This window comes from Vipera berus, assembly GCF_964194415.1.
Source record: "Vipera berus genome assembly, chromosome: W".
Taxonomy (NCBI): Eukaryota; Metazoa; Chordata; class Lepidosauria; order Squamata; family Viperidae; genus Vipera; species Vipera berus.
Window position 1 is genome coordinate 45,828,610 of NC_138210.1, and position 22,644 is coordinate 45,851,253.

At 46.4% G+C, this 22,644-nt stretch overlaps 1 protein-coding gene and 1 long non-coding RNA gene across 2 annotated transcripts in view; both read right to left on the reverse strand.

The window, feature by feature from the left end:
• The window catches only part of LOC308676264 (zinc finger E-box-binding homeobox 1-like), a gene marked incomplete at both ends in the record, with an annotated part of 401,367 nt that overhangs the window by 370,623 nt on the left and 8,100 nt on the right, over positions 1-22,644 (reverse strand). The gene's annotated exons all lie outside the window — the stretch shown is intronic.
• Positions 2,570-4,413, reverse strand: LOC308676590. The gene is made up of 2 exons (XR_014028326.1): positions 4,328-4,413; positions 2,570-2,930 (listed from the first exon to the last, which is right to left on the reverse strand). It is a non-coding gene; the product is annotated as an uncharacterized lncRNA (long non-coding RNA).

The following is a 22,644-nucleotide window of genomic DNA, read 5'->3' on the forward strand; positions in this document are numbered from 1 at the left end:
GTCTACTAATTTAGTCAAAGAATGAAATAAGATTGGTTTGGCACGATCTGTTTTTAACAAACCCGTGCTGGCTACTAGTTATAACTTTATTTGTTTCTAGGTGTTCACAGATCTGTTTTCTGATTATTTTTTCCAGTATCTTCCCAGGTATTGATGTCAGGCTGATTGGTCTGTAGTTTCCTGGGTCTGTTTTTTTCCCCTTTGTTGAAGATGGGAACCACCTCAGCTCTTTTCCAATTCTCAGGTAGTTCCCCAGTGCTGCAGGATTTTTGAAAGATATGGGACAATGGTTCTTAGATAACATTTGCCAGCTCCTTCAGAACTATGGGATGTAAACCATCAGTTCCCAGTGATTTATATTCATCAAGGTCAGACAGGTGTTCTCTAACCATTTTCGTGCTTATTTTAATTTTTATTAGGTTTTTGTAGATTGTGCTAGGAGGGATGCGGTGGCTCAGTGGGTTAGGATGCTGAGCTTGTCGATCAGATGGTCAGCAGTTTGGCGGGTCGAATCCCAAGTGCCGCGTAACAGTGAGCGCCTGTTACTCGTCCCAGCTTCTGCCAACCTAGCAGTTCGAAAGCACGTAAAAATGCAAGTAGAAAAATAGGGACCACTACGGTGGGAAGGTAACAGCGTTCCGTGCGCCTTTGGCGTCTAGTCATGCCGGCCACATGACCACGGAGATGTCCTCAGACAAACGCTGTCTCTTCAGCTTTGAAACGGAGATGAGCACCGGCCCCTAGAGTCGGAAATGACTAGCACGCATGTGCGGGGGAACCTTTACCTTTACCTTTACCTAGATTGTGCTATTTCTTTTTGTGTGAAGACTGATGCAAAGAATGAGTTAAGCAGCTCTCCTTTCTCTCTACTGCCTGTTACTTCCTTGCCATATTCTCTTAGTGCACCAACTGTTCCTTTGACTTTTTTCTTGTTATACATATGTTAAAAGAAACTTTTTTTATTATCTTTGACTACTGTTGCAAGTCTTTGTTCATTCTGAGCCTTTGCTTTCCTGACTTCATATTTGGAGATTTGGGCTATCTGCTGATATTCTGCCTTAGTTATGTGTCCTTCTTTGCTTTTTTTGTACTTGTCATTTTTGTCTTTCAGTTTATCAGACAGATCTTTGTGCAACCATGCTGGTTTGTCCTTGGATTTCTTGTTTTTCTTTTTCAGTGGTATTGTGTTGGACTGGGCTTTTATGGTCATATTTTTCAGTGTTTCCACGCTTCTTGATTTGTTTTCCTCTTTAGGATTTTTATCCATGAAATTTTACTTAGGCTCTGAGTTTCTTAAAATCAACTCTTTTAAAGTTTAAGACACTGGTTGGATTATATTCAATTGCTTGTGTTTGCACTATATTGAATTCCAATATGACGTAGTCATTCTCAGCCAATGTTCCGGCAACTTCAACTCCCTCTATTACTTCTTCTCTGTTAGTAAGAATTAGGTCCAGTATAGCTTTTCCCCTAGTTCCCTCCTCTACCTTTTGGATGACAAAGTTGTCACCTAAGTTGGTTAGGAATCTGTTTGATCGCCCACTTGCTGCAGAGTTTATCTCCCAATTAATATCAGGGTAGTTAAAGTCTCCCATTACTACTATGTTTCTTACATACATTTGTTAATTGTAGTTAGGATTTTGGTGAGATTAAACTTCTTTGGAGGCACTGCTTTTTTGATGGTGCACAATTTTACTTTAATCTTTGCCACCAACAATTCATGATCTAAACCACAATCAGTACTTGGATATGTCGTAACAGCAAGGACTGAGCTGGTCCATTGACGACTGCATAGGACATGGTCATTCTGATTACGGTGAAGTCCATTTGGTGAGGTCCAAGTTTATAAGTGGTGCTTGTGTTGTTTGAACCATGTATTCATGATCCTAAATCTGTTTTCTTGGCATAATTGTACGAAACAATCACCTGCATTGTTCCTCTCACCTAGTCCAAAATGCCCAGTGACGCCTGTCTCCACTTGTTTGCCAACCTTTGCATTAAAGTTGCCCAGGATGTAAAGTATGTCTTTTTGGGGCACTTGTTTCAGAGTTTCTTGGACCATGACATAAAAGCCCTCTATTTCAAGCTCTGTTGCAGCAGTTGTTGGAGCATAGACTTGGAGAACTGTGATGTTGAGGGGCTTGGCATGAATTCTGATGGTCATAATTCTGTCACTGACAGTGGAGAAGCTTTCCACTGCTCTGGTAAGTTTCTTGCTTACAATATACGCCACTCCATTTGTTTTCCTGGTATCATGTCCTGAATAATAGACAGTGAAGTCCTCAGACTGAAAGAGCCACTGTCCAACCCGTGTAGCTCACTGACACCAAGAAGATCAATTTCCAACCTGATCATCTTCCGTTTGATAATATCTAATTTACTCTCATTCCTCTGACATTCCATGTGGCTATCTGATGTACAGTATCTCTGTACAACAAAGACATTTGTTTCTGCCACTGGCTGCCTTAGCAACTGAGATTCCTGTTGTCCTACAGTTGGGCACCCTATCTGATATGTGTCAAGGTTCTGACTAATGAAACAAAATAAATCAGAATTCTGAGGCTTGAAATTTCCTCAAAGAACATGTTTATTGGATACATAATATCAGCATGGTCAAAAGTGAAACCAACTCTAAAATTCCCCTTAGGGATTCAATGTAACTAAATATAAAAATTCCCTCCTCTTTACTATGCTATTGATCACACTACCCAATAAAAGCAATTGGCAGGCTCCGTGAAACTTCTTCTCTCCACCTTCCAGTTCCTATGGGAATGACCTTGGTTCCCACAGGACTTCTCTGTGTTTAGTCCAGCAATGCTGTCATTTTCTTCCTTCCACCCAACCTTTGGCAACTTAGAATGACAAAGATGGCTTCAGCCAGGTTTGTTTCAGAAGTTAACAGTCGGACTCCCCTAAAGAGAAAGCAGTTCCTGAAAAATAACAAGCACACATACACATTAGTGTTTTGCTAATCCTCTATTCTATCGTCTGGAGGTTCCCTAGGTTTTTGGGGATGTTTATCATGAAACTTCTGTATTAGTCTATCTGCCTTTACATCTCTACTCTTCACCTATGTAGCTTCGGACAAAGGATAACCTTTCCATTGAACTAGGTAGTGTAATTTCCCTTTATACCATCTAGAATCAAGAATTTGTTTTATTTCATAATGGGTGTCACCCTCCACCATAATGGGTCCTGGGGCGGTTCAAGGTATTGGTCTCAATGTTGATTCTATAACTGGTTTCAGCAAACTTCAGTGAAAAACTGGATGTATTTTCCCCAAGAGTCGTGGGAGCTTTAGCTCCACTGTGACAGGGTTTATGATTTTTACGATAGGGAAAAGACCAATAAATTTAGGTCCCAGCTTTTTACTTGGTAGTTTTAATCTTAAGTATTTGGTTTAGAGACTTTCTCTCCTATATGAAACAGTTTCTGGGGGGAATCATTTCTTATCTGCTTGCACCTTTTGAATCTTTGTGGCTTTGGCTAAGTCATGTTTGACACTTGCCCAAGCGTTCTGCAGCGAGTTTACCCACTCGGACAGTGTTTGTGAGGAGCGGGGTTCTTCAGGGTATTCAGGCATGGAAATGAACTCCTTGCCTGTAGCTACTTTAAAGGGAGTAATTCCAGTACTGCTGTGCACAGTATTGTTGTATGCCACTTCAGCAAAAGGCAGGAGATCTGCCCAATTAGTTTGCTAATATTTAACATAGCATCTCAGGTATTGTTCGCTCATTCAGCAGCTCCATTTGTACTTGGAAGAAAAGCCAAGGTGAGTCCCTGGGTGGATCCAATGAGCTTCACGAACTCCCTCCAGAATTTTGCTGTGAACTGGACCCCTCAGTCTGATATGATTCTTCTTGGTGCTCTGTGGAGTCGGTAGATATGTTTTAAAACAGTTTCGCCAGTTTCTGGGTGGAGGGAAGACCAGGACAGGATATAAAGCGAGCCTGCTTTGAGAAAAGGTCATTAGCAGTCCAAATTACGGTATTTCCACTATTTTCAGGGAGTTCTACAATGAAGTCCATTGTGATTTCCTCCCAGGGCTGGGATGGTTCCACTACCTGCTGTAACAGTCGAGGGAGCTTTCCTGGTCTTTTTTTCATGGCAGTACAAACTGCACAGCTCTTAACATAGCTTTCAATGTCTTTTTTCATTCCTGGCCAGCAGAACTGATGTTTTACTAAGTGTAAAGTCTTTAAGAAACCCAAAGTGACCGGCTTGCTTGGCATCATGGCTTCATTGCACGGCTTGGACCCTGAGGGTGCTAGGAAGGTACAATTTGGAACCTTTCCATGCTATTTCATCTATATGTGTCAACAATTACCTGTTGTCTCTGAACCAGGGCTCAGATTTCAGTTTGGTTCTAAGTCTCTGGGTCAAGCTGCTGTCAGGGCCAGTGGATTGTCTTTCAGCTTGTTGTCTACTGGTGACTTGAGAGGCTTTTTGTGGTGAGTGGATGATAGCATTGACCAATTCCTCGCGATGGCTCTTGTACTGTGGCATTCTAGATAAGGCGTCAGATAGGAAGTTCTTCCCTCCAGGAATGTACTTTAGAGACAAGTTGAAATGATTGAAATATTGCACCCATCGAACCTGCTTGGGGAATAACTTCCATGGGGTTCTAAGTGCCTCAAGGTTCTTATGATCAGTCCACACTTCAAATGGCATCTTACTCCCCTCTAGGAAATGGCGCCAGGTTAGCAATGCCCATTGCACAGCAAATGCTTCCTTCAACCATACAGCCCATTGTTGCTCTGTGTCAGTGAGTTTCCTGGAGGTGTAAGCACATGGTTGCAGGTCTCCCTTGTTATTTTTATGAAGAACTGCACCCACTGCAACATTGCTAGCATATGCCTCGATGACGAACTGCTCCTAGGGGTTAGGCTGTTTGAGGACTGGTTCTCCTGCGAACAACCTTTTGAGCTGCTCAAATGCTGCTTGGCATTCCATAGTCCATTTTAAAGGTTGGCTAGGACCGGGTTTTGCCCCCTTTACCCATTTTCAAAAGTTCAGTAATCAGTAGGGCTATTTTAGCAAAGGAGAGGATGAATTGCTGGTAAAGGTTAGTGAACTCCAAAAAGCTGTGTAGCTCAGAGCTTTTCAACCAGTGGTACGGGTACCACCTGTGGTACATTGGCACCTGGCAGGTGGTACGCGACCATCCTAGAAAAGTGGTAGCGGGGGAAGGGAATGAGCTGAACTGGTGGCAGTACCACACAAGCCTGAGTGAGAGATGGCTGGAGCTGCAGTGCTGTCAGGGCTCAGTGGAAGCGCCAGGATCAGCGCCAGGCTCCAGCTGGAGCTCGGCACTGATCCCGGTGCTTCTGCTGAGCCCAGAAGAAGCGATGATCAGCTGGAATGTTGCAGCATCTGCAAGGTCTTGTGATTTACATTCAGATGCTTGGGAACTGATTCATATTTATGAGGGTCACAGTGTCCCAGGGTCATGTGAAGTGACCAAAACCTGCTGCAACCACCCAGCAGATGGGGGGGAATAAAAACCAAACACCACCCCACCCCCGCTGCCAATCCTGAACAGAAATGCTCACAACAATGAAAACCTCAGACAGGAGGAAGAGCGCTGCCGGGCGGGTGGGCAGGTGTCTTGCTCAGCTATGGCTTGGGGGGCACTTTTTTCAGTGCCATTGTAACTTCGAACACTCAGTAAGCAAACTGTTGTAAGTCAAGGACTACCTGTACTTCATCACTTTTTTCCTTTTTTGGGGGGGGGTCATCAAGTTTTTGGCACCTTGCTAGCTAGACGACTGGTGGTACTCGGATGTTGCCATATCCTAAAAGTGGTACAATGGGTGAAAAGGTTGAAAAGCCCTGTCTTATCTATCCCAAATCATCTCAAAAGTTTATAAAAAAATCATCCTGGGTCAAATATCTATGTTTGTTTCTTAATATATATATATAGCCAATTGTTTAATTAAATATAGTAAATTCTGTCTTCAAAATAGGTCTTTCTTTCGATCAAAGTGCAAACAGAAGTAATTGCCAATTAACTGTAATAAATCCATCGTTTCCCTCAGAACTCATAGATGTCTGGAATCTGTCTTTCCCTTTCAGTCAAAGCTATAATGTTGAAATAATGTACAGACTTAACATGAGAACAGCAGATGAAATCCACTTTGCTGGTTCTCCAGCTGTGACTCTCTCTTTGATCTGGAGTCCTTTTGTGTATCTTTGTCCACATCCAAAGATAAATCTTCTGATTACCATTCTTTTAAGAATCATTATAGTTTGATCAAGCTTTTGAGAGAGAAATCCAGCTAGGAGCTGCACATCTCCCCACCTTCTTTTCTTAGGTTTCAGAGACTGTTCATCCATCTTAATCTGTGAAATTTAGCCAGGGAACAAACAACAAAAAAGTATGTTTGCCTCTGTATTTCAATCCAAGATTATAAGAAAAGTTCAATGGAAATAAACTCCAGGTGTTTTGCAAATTCCAAAAATACAGAATCCATTGGTGAGAGTCTGAGAACTTTTCTCACACACACACACACACCGAAGTTGCCATGATTTCCATACGGAAAGGACAGAGGTTATCCAGAACAACATATATAAAAAGAGAAAAAGCAATTAGAGTCCACCAAGGGATTGAAATAAATCAGCATCCAACCATTAATCAACTTTTAAAACAATAAGCAAAATAAAACAATGAAGTCAAAAAGTGAAAGTTAAAATTCCACTGTGCTTAGATAACGAAACTGCTTGACAGGAAGATGGATATACGCTTCCAGAGGGAATTGGAATGTTCAAGATCCCCCTCTTTGCCCACTGGGTCCATGATCGATCTTCAAAAGTCATCTTGGGTCACTCCTAAGTGCTCCCATTCAAAACCAGGGAGCAGCACAGCTAAACAACCAGCTTTAGCAGTGAAATCAGCAGATCGTTGGTAAGAGAAAAAAAACTCTTTCTCTGCACCAGCCATCTTGAAAGGGAGGGCAAACCTAAGGAGTTCTAAAATGGTACACAAAGTTTTCCAATGAAACTTTATTCAACTTGAAGCATGTCATTGCATTCAGTACAATGCACAGAAAAAATTGTGCATTTAGAATCCCTTATTACAGATAGTCAACTTACAACCATTGATTTAGTGACTGTTCAAAGTTACCATGGAACTGAAAAAAGTGACCTATGACTGTTTTTTACACAACTGTTGCAGCATCCCCATGGTCACATGATCAAAATTCCAACACTTGGCAACTGGTTCATGTTTATGACGATTACAGTGTCCCAGGGTCCTTCTGAAAAGCAAAGTCAATGGGGAGGCCAGATTCACTTTACAACTGTGTTACTAACTTAACAATTGCAATGATTCACTTAACAACTGTGGCAAGAAAGGTTGTAAAATGGGGCAAAACTCACTTAAAAACTCTCACGTAGGAATAGAAATTTTAGGCTCAATTGTGGTCATACGTCAAGGACTACCTGTACAAACCATGTTTTTCACAACTTTAAATGAAAACTGGAACAAGAACATATGACAAAACTACAGGTGAAACTCAAAAAATTAGAATTCGCGCAAAAGTTCATTTATTTCAGTAATGCAACTTAAAAGGGGAAACTAATATATGACATAGACACATTACGATTACATGCAAAGCAAGATAGTTCAAGCCGTGATTTGTCATAATTGTCATGATTATGGCTTTGTTGTTGTTGTTAGTTGCGAAGTCGTGTCCGACCCATCGCGACCCTATGGACAATGTTCCTCCAGGCTTTCCTGTCCTCTACCATCTTCTGGAGTCCATTTAAGCTCACGCCTACTGCTTCAGTGACTCCATCCAGCCACCTCATTCTCTGTCGTCCTCTTCTTCTATTGCCCTCAATCTTTCCCAGCATTAGGCTCTTCTCCAGTGAGTCCTTCCTCCTCATTAGGTGGCCAAAGTATTTGAGTTTTAGCTTCAGGATCTGGCCTTCTAAAGAGCAGTCAGGGTTGATCTCCTCTAGGACTGACCGGTTTGATCGCCTTGCAGTCCAAGGGACTCGCAGGAGTCTTCTCCAGCACCAGAGTTCAAAGGCCTCAATTCTTTTGCGCTCAGCCTTTCTTATGGTCCAACTTTCACTGCCATACATTGCAACTGGGAAGACCATAGCCTTGACTATACGCACTTTTGTTGACAGGGTGATGTCTCTGCTTTTTAGTGTGCTGTCTAGATTTGCCATGGCTTTCCTCCCTAGGAGCAAGCGTCTTTTAATTTCTTGACTACAGTCCCCATCTGCAGTGATCTTGGAGCCCAGGAAAATAAAATCTGTCACTACCTCCATTTCTTCCCCATCTATTTGCCAGGAATTGAGAGGGCCGGATGCCATGATCTTGGTTTTCTTAATGTTTAGTTTCAACCCAACTTTTGCACTCTCCTTCTTCACTCGCAACAAGAGACTCTTCAGTTCCTCTTCACTTTCTGCCATTAGAGTGGTATCATCTGCATATCTTAGGTTGTTGATATTTCTTCCAGCAATCTTAATTCCAACTTTTGATTCATCTAGCCCTGCCTTTCTCATGATGTGCTCTGCATATAAGTTAAATAGGCAAGGCGACAGTATACAGCCTTGCCGGACTCCTTTCCCAATTTGGAACCAATCAGTGGTTCCGTGTCCAGTTCTCACTGTTGCTTCTTGGCCCGCATATAGGTTTCTCAAGAGACAAATAAGATGTTCTGGTACTCCCATCTCCTTAAGAACTTGCCACAGTTTGTTATGATCCACACAATCAAAGGCTTTAGCATAGTCAATGAAGCAGAAGTAGATGTTTTTCTGGAACTCTCTAGCTTTCTCCATGATCCAGCGTATGTTGGCTATTTGATCTCTAGTTCCTCTGCCTCTTCGAAATCCTGCCTGTACTTCTGGTAGTTCTCGATCCACATACTGCTGGAGTCTAGCTTGTAGGATTTTAAGCATAACTTTACTAGCATGAGAAATGAGTGCAATGGTGCGATAGTTTGAACATTCTTTGGCACTGCCTTTCTTTGGAATTGGAATGTAAACTGATCTTTTCCAATCCTGTGGCCACTGTTGAGTTTTCCAAATTTGCTGGCAAATTGAGTGTAGCACTTTTACTGCATCGTCTTTTAAGATTTTGAATAGCTCAGCTGGAATACTGTCACCTCCACTAGCTTTGTTGTTGCTCAGCTTTTCTAAGGCCCACTTCACTTCACATTCTAGGATGTCTGGCTCGAGGTCAGTGACCACCTCATTGTGATTATCAGGGACGTTAAGCTCATTCTTGTATAGTTCTTCTGTGTAATTTTGCCACCTCTTCTTAATCTCTTCTGCCTCTGTTAGGTCCCTGCCATTTTGGTCCTTTATCATGCCCATTTTTGCATTGAACGTTCCCTTCATCTCTCCAATTTTCTTGAAAAGATCTCTGGTCCTCCCTATTCTATTGTTTTCTTCTATTTCTTTGCACTGTTCATTTAAGAAGGCATTCTTATCTCTTCTAGCTATTCTCTGGAATTCTGCATTCAATTGGGCGTATCTTTCTTTTTCTCCCTTGCCTTTTGCTTCCCTCCTTTCCTCAGCTATTTGCAAAGCTTCCTCAGACAGCCATTTTGCTTTCTTGCATTTCTTTTTCTTTGGGATGGTTTTGGTTGCTACCTCTTGTACAATGTTGCGAACCTCTGTCCATAGTTCTTCAGGCACTCTGTCTATCAGATCTAATTCCTTAAATCTATTTGTCACCTCTACTGTATATTCAACGGGGATATGATTTAATTCATACCTGACTGGCCTGGTGCTTTTCCCTACTTTCTTCAGTTTAAGCCTAAACTTTGCAACAAGAAGCTCATGGTCTGAGCCACAGTCAGCTCCTGGTCTTGTTTTTACTGACTGTATAGAGCTTCTCCATCTTTGGCTGCAGAGCATATAGTCGATCTGATTTCTGTGTTGACCGTCTGGTGATGTCCACGTGTAGAGCCGTCTCTTGGGTTGTTGGAAAAGAGTGTTTGCTATGACCATCGTATTCTCTTGACAAAATTCTATCAGCCTGTGCCCTGCTTCATTTTGTACTCCAAGGCCAAACTTGCCTGTTATTCCGGTTATCTTTTGGCTTCCTACTTTAGCATTCCAATCCCCCATGATGATAAGGACATCATTTTTTGGTGTTAGTTCTATAAGGTGCTGTAGGGCTTCATAGAACCGGTCAATTTCATCCTCTTCAGCACCGGTGGTTGGGGCATAGACTTGGACTACTGTGATATTGAATGGTTTGCCTTGGATTCGAACTGAGATCATTCTGTCATTTTGAGGATTGTATCCCAGTATTGCTTTTCCTACTCTTTTATTGACTATGAAGGCTACTCCATTTCTTCTGAGGGATTCTTGCCCGCAGTAGTATACCTGATGGTCATCTGAATTAAATTCACCCATTCCTGTCCATTTTAGTTCGCTGATACCTAAGATGTTGATGTTCAGTCTTGTCATCTCTTGTTTGACCACGTCCAGCTTGCCTTGATTCATGGATCTTACATTCCAGGTTCCTATGGAGAAAAAATCTTTACAGCATCGGACTTTCCTTTCACCACCAGACATATCCACAGCTGAGCGTCCTTTCGGCTTTGGCCCAGTCGCTTCATTCTTTCTGGCGCTACTAGTACTAGCCCTCTGCTCTTCCCCAGTAGCATATTGGACGCCTTCCGACCTGAGGGGCTCATCTTCCAGCGTCATATCGTTTTGCCTTTTGGTACTGTCCATAGGGTTTTCATGGCAAAGATACTGGAGTGGGTTGCCATTTCCTTCTCCAGTGGATCACGTTTTGTCAGAACTCTCTGCTATGACCTGTCCGTCTTGGGTGGCCCTGCACGGCATAGCTCATAGCTTCATTGAATTACGCAAGCCCCTTCGCCACGACAAGGCAGTAATCCATGAAGGGGGATTATGGCTTACAGCTCAGGAAAACCCCAAATCCACAATCTCAGTAAATTAGAATATTGTGAAAAGGTGCAATATTCTAGGCTCAAAGTGTCCCACTCTAATCAGCTAATTAAGCCATAACACCTGCAAAGGGTTCCTGAGCCTTTAAATGGTCTCTCAGTCTGGTTCAGTAGGAATCACAATCATGGGGAAGACTGCTGACCTGACAGTTGTGCAGAAAACCATCATTGACACCCTCCATAAGGAGGGAAAGCCTCAAAAGGTAATTGCAAAAGACGTTGGATGTTCCCCAAGTGCTGTATCAAAGCACATTAATAGAAAGTTATGTGGAAGGGAAAAGTGGAAGAAAAAGGTGCACAAGCAGCAGGGATGACCGTAGCCTGGAGAGGATTGTCAGGAAAAGGCCATTCAAAAGTGTTGGGGACTTTCACAAGGAGTGGACTGAGGCTGGAGTCAGTGCATCAAGAGCCACCACACACAGACGGATCCTGGACATGGGCTTCAAATGTCGTATTCCTCTTGTCAAGCCGCTGCTGAACAACAAACGTCAGAAGCGTCTTACCTGGGCTAAAGAAAAACAGACCTGGTCTGTTGCTCAGTGGTCCAAAGTCCTCTTTTCTGATGAGAGCAACTTTTGCATCTCATTTGGAAACCAAGGACCCAGAGTCTGGAGGAAGAATGGAGAGGCACACACTGCAAGATGCTTGAAGTCCAGTGTGAAGTTTCCACAGTCTGCGTTGATTTGGGGAGCCATGTCATCTGCTGGTGTTGGTCCACTGTGCTTCATGAAGTCCAGGGTCAACGCAGCCGTCTACCAGGAGATTTTGGAGCACTTCATGCTTCCTTCCGCAGACGAGCTTTATGGGGATGCTGACTTCATTTTCCAGCAGGACTTGGCACCTGCCCACACTGCCAAAAGCACCAAAACCTGGTTCAATGACCGTGGGATTACTGTGATTGATTGGCCAGCAAACTCGCCTGACCTGAACCCCATAGAGAATCTATGGGGCATTGCCAAGAGAAAGATGAGAGACATGAGACCGAACAATGCAGAAGAGCTGAAGGCCACTATTGAAGCATCCTGGTCTTCCATAACACCTCAGCAGTGCCACAGGCTGATAGCTTCCATGCCACGCCGCATTGAGGCAGTAATTGCTGGAAAAGGGGCCCAAACCAAGTACTGAGTACGTATGCATGCTTATACTTTTCAGAGGTCCGATATTGTTCTATGTACACTCCTTGTTTTATTGATTGCATGTAATATTCTAATTTTCTGAGATTGTGGATTTGGGGTTTTCATGAGCTGTACGCCATAATCATCACAATTATGACAAATCACGGCTTGAACTATCTTGCTTTGCATGTAATGAGTCTATCTCATATATTATGGTGCATTACTGAAATAAATGAACTTTTGCACAATATTCTAATTTTTCGACTTTCGCCTGTATATGACAAGCACTATTAGAAGCTGCCAATTATCCATATAACAAATTAATACAGAGATCTAATTATAAGAAATCAAGATTTGTGCTACATTAAAACTTGTATGTGTAACCCTACAACCCCTGTATTTACACATTCTACATAGGGGGAATATAAACTCCACCTTCCCAACCACCTCTAAAAATTGCTATGAAATTATGTTTATGTGACAGAATGAGAGTCATGTATGGTCAAAAATATGATTACAAACTTATTTAAATCATATTTAGTTTTTCTCCTGGTCCTGTCCATTTTCTGAAGTACGGTTCCTAAATCACTGAAAGAGCATGTATGGACCTTAGCATTAAAAAGGTTGCACTCTCATTTTCTAGCAAGAACAATGCTGTTTTTTTTTCTTTTTAAAAATGACAAGTATCCCCTAGGAGAGTCATCTGTCTAGAAAGCCTAGGCAATTACAGTACTGTCCCACCAAAGGTTAGCAACTTAAGTTTTGAAGCATAATTATAATTATTTGTGTGATTTTGCAACAATGCAGTTGAAACCTCTCAAATAAACAGTTCATTTCCATAAATCTGCCTGATCCCAAATGATGTGCTAACTTTAGTTTTTCTAATAAGGTATTGTTGCCAGAATCTAAAACACTAAACCATAAACCACAGCTTATAAACCATAATGGCTGGTTGTGTTTCCATATATAATGAGGAGTGAACACAAGTATAGAAAGCCAATCCCAAACTCTAATTAATCTCCCTTAAACGACCCTTAAACCCCACCGAAACGGTAGCCTCCCCCCTTACCTTGACCGGCAAATTCGGGAGGGCGGTCAGGGCTAAATTTGTAGGCCGTAATTTAATCCGCTGCTTGCTCCGGCTATTAATATAGTTAAGGGTCGCATCCGAAATGATGGAGACCGCGGATCCGGAGTCAAGCTCCATGCTGCAAGGAACGCCTTGCAAGCGGACTGTTAACCTAATTTTGGGGTTGAGCAGCCGGCGGCTACCCGTGTGGTTAATGGCCAGCCGGCTCTCAACATAGCCAATTCGCATTTTGGTCGGGGCCCCAGTACCTTCGAACGGCGATTCCTCCGGTTGTAGCTCGTGGATCTCTTCTCGGGGGCGGCGGCTACGACAGACCGCAGCTATGTGGCCTGTTTTCTTGCAGGCCCGACACGTGGCCGACCGGAACTTACAGAGGCTGCGCACATGGTTCCCACCGCACCCTGTGCACTTCTGAGGGTTGGTGGCGTTGCTAGGAGGCCTGGGCTTGTCTGGGTGTCTGACTCGCTGGTCGGGGGTCGACCTCTGCTGGAGGAGGTCGATGCTCTGCTCGTCCTCGGCTGTGGCAACCTGCCGGTGGATGCTGGCCGCCTGGCTGCCGGTCCGGGTCTCCTGGACTGCTTGGACGGCCCCGCAGGCCGCTTCGTGGGCCAGGATGGCGTCTTCGGCTTCCTGGAGCGAAACCTCCTCTCTTTCGAACAGGCGCTCTTGCAGCCGCCTGTCTCGTAGGCCGCAAATCAGCCGGTCTCGTAGCCGCTCCTCCAAGTTTGAAAACTTGCAGGCGACGGCGGCTTCTCGTAGGGCGGCGAGGAATTCGGCACCGGACTCGTCGGGGCGCTGGTCCCTTTTTTCAAACTGTGACCTCGCGGCCACTTTGGAGCGCCGGGGCCGGAAGTTGGCGTTGAGCTTGGCCACGAGGTCCCGGTACGCGACGGTACTGATGGCCTCTGGGGCGAACAGGTTCGCTCTGATCTCCAGGAGTGCTGGTCCCCCGATGCAGAGCAGGGCCGCCGCCTTCGCGCCTGTTGTGATTCAGGGTCAGCCTGTGGGTTCGGCAGTTGGGTCGGATGACTCAGATGAGGGGGAGGAGGGGGGTGTTGAAGAACTTGCTGATGATGGCTTTGAGGCTCCGCAGAGCCCCCAGCCAGGCCCCTCCCACCTGGTGGAGACCCAGCTGTGTGAGCCTGACAGCGTGGATGAAGATGACCCACAGCTGGCCCTGTTCAAGGACGCCCGGCGCAGGAGGCAGTCAAGTAGGAGTAAACAGAGGAAGGCAATGGGGCTTCTCGGAAGGAGGGAGAGAGAAGCCACGCCCTGAACTCTTTATAAAGGACTTGTGTGGGGAGGGCTGGTTTGCTGAAAGCAACCGCTCAGATAGTGTTTCAAAGCTCCGGTATCTTGGTTCGTGTCTTGTTTGTTTTTGTAATAAATTTGGCAGACGTATTCCAGCCTCTTGCCGTCTGTAAAGGGGTTGCCTTTTCTGCAAGGCCGGTAGCAGGCTGGTACAGAACAGTTTGCTTTCAGCCTCCCACCCCTTACTAATATTATGGAGCAGCTACGTGCTGAGAATGCCCAGCTCACCCAGCAACTCACTTTGCTGGCAGCTCAGGTGGCTCAACTGCAAGCTCAGGTTCATGCTGCACCCCCACCATCACCCCCACCCAGGAGAAAATGCCAAGTTGCAATGCCGGATAAATTTACAGGCACTCCAGAACTGTTTCCTGCTTTCCTGGGACAATGCCAGCTCTTTATCAGCGTGAGAGCAGCTGATTTCCCCACTGACCGGGATAAGGTGGGGTTTGTGTTAAGCCTTCTTTCGGGTGATGCAGCTCGTTGGGGCACGCCTCTGCTGGCTCAACCTAGCCCATTGTTGGACAACTTTGTGGGGTTTTGTGATCATATGCGTCTGATGTATGAGGACCCTATTAAGACGCAGACTGCTACTCGACGCCTGAAAGCTCTGAGGCAGGGTCAACGCCCCCTATAGGGCTATATCAGCGATTTTCGGCTGCTTAGCCAGGATTCCGCCTGGAATGAGGCTGCGCTTGTGGATGCCTTCCAGGATGGATTGTCGGAGGAGATGTTGGATGAGCTGGCCCGTGTGGATATTCCCTCAGACCTTAATGGGCTGATCCATCTCTGCCTGCGGATCAATGCTCGGTTGCAGCAGCGAAGGAGTCGCCGTGCCACCCCACAGACCCCTGCCGCCCCTGTTGTGCGTGAGCCCCCAGTTCAAAGGGAGGAGCCAATGGAGCTGGGTGCCGCCAGGTCTCGTCTATCGGTGACTGAAATGAACAGACGACGATCGGGGGGGTTGTGTTTTTACTGTGGGGACCCTGGGCATTTGGCTGCTTTTTGCCCAAAGAAGCGACAGCGGGCATCAGTGACCGAGCCTGCTCCGAGAAAGTCCCCTACTTTTCTGTCGGGAAACGCCCCGAGCCCGATCTAGACGGTGTGATAGATCGAGCGTCCCACAACAACACTGAGCGATGTCTTTCCGATGCTGCCTGTGGACCTCCACGGCATCTGATTTTGGAGGCACGTCTGATCCTTCCTGGCAAGCCAGAGGGGATTCCAGTCCATGCCTTAATTGACTCTGGGGCCACCACAAATTTTATGGACTCAGCATTTGTGGCCAAATGGGCTGTTCCCCAGTGCCCGGTGGATCCGCCCATGTTAGTGGAGACTATCGATGGTCGAGTGCTCCTGTCTGGGCCAATTACGGCCGCCACGCAACCATTATGTATGGCCATCAGTTCCCATGTGGAGGCCATCCAGTTCTATATCACCTCAGATCTGCATTTCCCCGTGGTCTTGGGACTGGCGTGGCTCCGGGCGCATGACCTACAGATCTATTGGTCACAGAACTTGGTCACCTTCCCAAGCTTGCAGTGCGTGGACCACTCCCGCCATATGTGTGCGGGCCAGGTGGAGGGTTCCCCAGGGGTTTCCTTGCCTCCCGAACTGTCCGACTTTGCTGATGTGTTCAGCGAGACACAGGCGGATCAATTACCCCCGCACAGGCCCTATGACTGCCCCATTGATTTAGTCCCTGATGCGCCTCTCCCAGTGGGGCGTTTGTACTCCATGTCAGACCCCGAGTTGGCTGCATTGCGGGACTTTCTGGAGAAGAATTTGGCTCGCGGTTTCATCCGGCCCTCGTCCTCGCCAGTGTCTGCACCCGTGCTCTTTGTCAAGAAGAAGTCGGGCGAATTACAGCTTTGCTGCGATTATAGGAAACTTAACGCCATCACGGTGCGCAATCGTTACCCGCTGCCCCTCATCCCCGAACTCTTGGACCGACTCCGGGAGGCTAAGATCTTCACGAAACTGGACCTGCGTGGAGCTTACAACCTCGTCAGGGTTCGGCCGGGTGATGAGTGGAAGACGGCGTTTGGTACTCGCTATGGACATTTTGAGTACACGGTGATGCCGTTTGGCCTGACCAATGCCCCCGCCGTGTTTCAGCATTTCATGAATGACATTTTCCGGGATTTGTTGGATCAGTTTGTCGTGATCTACTTGGATGACATCCTGATCTACTCCCCGTCGCGTGAGGTGCACCATCAGCATCTCCATCAGGTCCTGCAGCGACTCCGAGAACATCGGCTGTTTGCCAAGTTGGAGAAGTGCCAGTTGTACCGGGTGACCATCGATTTCCTGGATCACCGCATTTCTCCTGAGGGCATCGCCATGGAGCCGAGGAAGGTTGAGTCTTTGCAGAGTTGGCAACCCCCGCGCCGCATGAAGGATGTTCAGTGACTTCTTGGGTTCGCCAACTATTACCGAACTTTCATCCCTGGGTTTGCTGCCTTGACAGCCCCCCTCACCCGGCTCCTGCAGAAGAAGACTCGGTTCCAGTGGAACGCTCCAGAACAACGGGCTTTCCAGACTTTGAAGGAAGCCTTCATGAAGGAGCCCATCTTGAAGCATCCTGACCAGCAACGGCCGTTTGTTGTGGAGGCGGACGCCTCCGACATTGCCATTGGGGCACTGTTACTCCAGGCAACGACGCCCAGCGGTACCCTCTTCCCTTGCGCGTACCATTCACGAAAACTGAACCCTTCGGAGCACAATTATACAATCTGGGAGAAGGAGCTGCTAGCCATCAAAGCGGCGTTCGAGGCCTGGAGGCATCATCTGGAGGGAGCACGGCATCAAATCGAGGTCCGGACGGACCATAAGAATTTGGAAAGCCTGCAGACCGCTCGGAATTTGAACCAATGCCAGATCCGGTGGTCTCTTTTCTTTGCGAGGTTTGACTTCCGGGTTCGGTACATACCTAGCGGGCACAATCAAAGAGCGGATGCTCTGTCCAGGAAGCCCGAATATTCCCGAGTGGAAGACAAGCTTCTGCCCAGGACAGTGATCCCCGTCGAGTCTTTTGCTGCGGTGCGGGAGCCGGTTGATATACGGGCTCGGATCCGGGAGGCACAGCAGCAGGAGGTGTGGGTGGCTCAGCGGAAGGAGGAGGTGGGGCCAGATTCTCCTTGGACGGTCACGGATGGACTCTTGTATTATCGTGACCGGCTCTACGTTCCGGGAGGGCCACTCAGGGGACTCATCCTCAGCCAGTGTCACGATAACCCGGCGGCGGGGCATTTTGGCCTGTTCAAGACCCTGAACCTGGTCTCCCGTACCTTCTGGTGGCCCCGAGTCCGACACGACGTCCAGTCCTATGTCACTTCCTGCATCCCATGCAGGCAGGCCAAGTCAGCGACAGGGGCCCCGCCTGGATTATTGCAGCCCTTGCCGACACCCAAAAGACCCTGGGGGGCTGTGTCCATGGATTTTCTGACGGATTTACCCCCATCCTCTGGTTTTACGACAGTGTATGTGGTGGTGGACATGCTGACCAAGATGGCGCACTTCATCCCGTCGCGGCTTACCGTCAGCCCGCGCCACTAGTCGTATGTTCATTCAGCAGGTGTTTCGGCTGCACGGTCTCCCTGATAAGAGTCGTCTCTGATAGGGGGCCCCAGTTTACAGCCCGCTTCTGGCAGGAGTTGATGCATGCGTTGGATATCAAGATTTGCCTCTCGTCCGCGCATCATCCTCAAACTGACGGGGGAACCGAGAAGGTCATCGGTATCCTGGAACAATATCTGCGCTGCTACGTCAATCTGCAGCAAAACAATTGGGTGGACTATCTGGCCATAGCTGAGTTTGCATTTAACAATTCGCAGCACACCTCCACACAGATGACACCGTTCTTGGCCAATGTGGGATATCACCCCCTGTTTTTTCTCCTTTCTCCCGTGGACTCACCGGAGCCGGCAGCGAACGACTTCATGGCAGAGTTACAGGCGATCCATCGATTGGTGCGACGTCAGTTAGAGAAGGCCAAGGCCGATTACAAAAGGTTTGCTGATCGGTCAAGACGGGATACGCCTCCACTATCGGTGGGAGATCGGGTCTGGTTGTCCACCAGGAACCTACCGTCAACATGGCCGGTGAGAAAGTTAGATCACCGATATTTAGGACCGTTCCCAGTCGAGGCTGTCATCAATCCGGTCGCCTATCAGGGATTCCCGTTGGCTGAAAGGTCGTTTCCAGTACCTGATTGAATGGAAAGGTTACGGACCAGAGGACTTCACCTGGGAAGACGCGACCGCCGTTCATGCCCCGGCATTGGTGACCGCTTTTCATGAACAATTTCCATCTCGACCGCATCCGGATCGGCAGACCCGGGGGAAGGGCCCTGCGGTGCGGGATAGTGTTGTGATTCAGGGTCAGCCTGTGGGTTCGGCAGTTGGGTCAGATGACTCAGATGAGGGGGAGGAGGGGGGTGTTGAAGAACTTGCTGATGATGGCTTTGAGGCTCCGCAGAGCCCCCAGCCAGGCCCCTCCCACCTGGTGGAGACCCAGCTGTGTGAGCCTGACAGCGTGGATGAAGATGACCCACAGCTGGCCCTGTTCAAGGACGCCCGACGCAGGAGGCAGTCAAGTAGGAATAAACAGAGGAAGGCAATGGGGCTTCTCGGAAGGAGGGAGAGAGAAGCCACGCCCTGAACTCTTTATAAAGGACTTGTGTGGGGAGGGCTGGTTTGCTGAAAGCAACCGCTCAGACAGTGTTTCAAAGCTCCGGTATCTTGGTTCGTGTCTTGTTTGTTTTTGTAATAAATTTGGCAGACGTATTCCAGCCTCTTGCCGTCTGTAAAGGGGTTGCCTTTTCTGCAAGGCCGGTAGCAGGCTGGTACAGAACAGCGCCGTCCTCCGAGATCTGATTGAAGCGCATGTATAGTTCGGCGTGAGCCAGGTACTAGGCCCATGTCTCGGGGTGGCGGGTGTCGAATTCGCGGGGTTGGCCGGCCCTTGCCATCGCGATGTTGGGTTCGGGTCTTGAGTCACGGATGCGGTGACCGGCGTGGTCCGGTTGGCTGGCGGTCGCGTTGGGAGGAAGGGAAGATTCCTCCTTCCTTCAGCGTGCGGTGCGCTCCCCAAGTGACTTCAGCTCTTTGTCGGCAGCAATCCCACCTTCGTCGCCACTGTTGTGTAGTGGGTCCGACGCAAGGAAGAGACGCCAGCCGGAGTACGTGTTCAGCTCTTTATTGGAGGGGTTAGCGTACTGAGGGATGAGGGTTACCTGGCCTCCTTAAATACCTAGCCAGGTAGGCGAACAGCCAATGGGGTTGGCCCTAGGTTTCCCGCCAAAACTAGGTTTCCCGCCAAAACCGTTCAGGCCAACGCCCCATGGTGGCTGTTGCTATGCAGGTGCCTGCATACATAACAGTTACAACCAATCATACCAAATATCTTTTTATTTATTTATTTATTTATTTATTTTATTAGATTTATATACCACCCTTCTCCCAAAGGACTCGGGGCGATGTACAGGGCAATTAAAACATGGCATACAAAGTTAAAAATAAATTAAATTAAATTTAGCCCCAAACCAAGTAAATCAAATTCTAAAGTTTAAAATCCCAATCCTTCAGTCCAGGCCGGCAAGCTCGAATAACCAGGTTTTCAGGTCACGGCGAAAAGAGCGAAGGTCGGGAGCCATCCGGAGCTCAACAGGATATTTGATATTTCCTTTCCCTTTTACCTAATACCCCATGCCTGTCAGACTGCACACCTGAGCTGGACAATAAAAGACCAATCTTCTTACACTTCACCCTTAGTTCAGCTTCTCAGTTTATCTTACCAAAAGATTTACAGACACATCCTGGCTAGATTAGAATTATTACTGCAGACAAGAATGAAGCCACAAACACAAGAGCTGCCTGCCCACTACAATGCAAAGACATCAGGGTCTTCTATATTTTTTGCAAGGATTTAAACTCAAAGGATTTTTCCTCCCACACTTTCAAATTAACAGTAACTAATGCAGTTAGTTAGTTAATGCAGTCAGAAGAAATGGAGTAGCCTTCATAGTCAATAAAAAAATAGGAAAAGCAATACTGGGATACAATCCTCAAAATGACAGAATGATCTCAGTTCGAATCCAAGGCAAACCATTCAATATCACAGTAGTCCAAGTCTATGCCCCAACCACAGGTGCTGAAGAGGATGAAATTGACCGGTTCTATGAAGCCCTACAGCACCTTATAGAACTAACACCCAGAAATGATGTCCTTATCATCATGGGGGATTGGAATGCTAAAGTAGGAAGCCAAAAGATAACCGGAATAACAGGCAAGTTTGGCCTTGGAGTACAAAATGAAGCAGGGCACAGGCTGATAGAATTTTGTCAAGAGAATACGATGGTCATAGCAAACACTCTTTTCCAACAACCCAAGAGACGGCTTTACACATGGACATCACCAGACGGTCAACACAGAAATCAGATTGACTATATGCTCTGCAGCCAAAGATGGAGAAGCTCTATACAGTCAGTAAAAACAAGACCAGGAGCTGACTGTGGCTCAGACCATGAGCTTCTTGTTGCAAAGTTTAGGTTTAAATTAAAGAAAGTAGGGAAAAGCGCTAGGCCAGTCAGGTATGAATTAAATCATATCCCTGTTGAATATACAGTAGAGGTGACAAATAGATTTCAGGAATTAGATCTGATAGACAGAGTGCCTGAAGAACTATGGACAGAGGTTCACAACATTGTACAACAGGTAGCAACCAAAACCATCCCAAAGAAAAAGAAATGCAAGAAAGCAAAATGGCTGTCTGAGGAAGCTTTGCAAATAGCTGAGGAAAGGAGGGAAGCAAAAGGCAAGGGAGAAAAAGAAAGATACGCCCAATTAAATGCAGAATTCCAAAGAATAGCTAGAAGAGATAAGAATGCCTTCTTAAATGAACAATGCAAAGAAATAGAAGAAAACAATAGAATAGGGAGGACCAGAGATCTTTTCAAGAAAATTGGAGAGATGAAAGGAATGCTTCATGCAAAAATGGGCATGACAAAGGACCAAAATGGCAGGGACCTAACAGAGGCAGAAGAGATTAAGAAGAGGTGGCAAAATTACACAGAAGAACTATACAAGAATGAGTTTAACGTCCCTGATAATCACAATGAGGTGGTCACTGACCTCGAGCCAGACATCCTAGAATGTGAAGTGAAGTGGGCCTTAGAAAAGCTGAGCAACAACAAAGCTAGTGGAGGTGACAGTATTCCAGCTGAGCTATTCAAAATCTTAAAAGACGATGCAGTAAAAGTGCTACACTCAATTTGCCAGCAAATTTGGAAAACTCAACAGTGGCCACAGGATTGGAAAAGATCAGTTTACATTCCAATTCCAAAGAAAGGCAGTGCCAAAGAATGTTCAAACTATCGCACCATTGCACTCATTTCTCATGCTAGTAAAGTTATGCTTAAAATTCTACAAGCTAGACTCCAGCAGTATGTGGATCGAGAACTACCAGAAGTACAGGCAGGATTTCGAAGAGGCAGAGGAACTAGAGATCAAATTGCTAACATACGCTGGATCATGGAGAAAGCTAGAGAGTTCCAGAAAAAACATCTACTTCTGATTCATTGACTATGCTAAAGCCTTTGATTGTGTGGATCATAACAAACTCTGGCAAGTCCTTAAAGAGATGGGCATACCAGACCATCTTATTTGTCTCTTGAGAAATCTATATGCGGGACAAGAAGCAACAGTGAGAACTGGACACGGAACCACTGATTGGTTCAAAATTGGGAAAGGAGTCCGGCAAGGCTGTATACTGTCGCCTTGCCTATTTAACTTATATGCAGAGCACATCATGAGAAAGGCAGGGCTAGATGAATCAAAAGTTGGAATAAAGATTGCCGGAAGAAACATCAACAACCTAAGATATGCAGATGATACCACTCTAATGGCAGAAAGTGAAGAAGAACTAAAGAGCCTCTTGTTGCGGGTGAAGAAGGAGAGTGCAAAACTTGGGTTGAAACTAAACATTAAGAAAACCAAGATCATGGCATCTGGCCCTCTCAATTCCTGGCAAATAGATGGGGAAGAAATGGAGGTAGTGACAGATTTTATTTTCCTGGGCTCCAAGATCACTGCAGATGGGGACTGTAGCCAAGAAATTAAAAGACGCTTGCTCCTGGGGAGGAAAGCCATGACAAATCTAGACAGCACACTAAAAAGCAGAGACATCA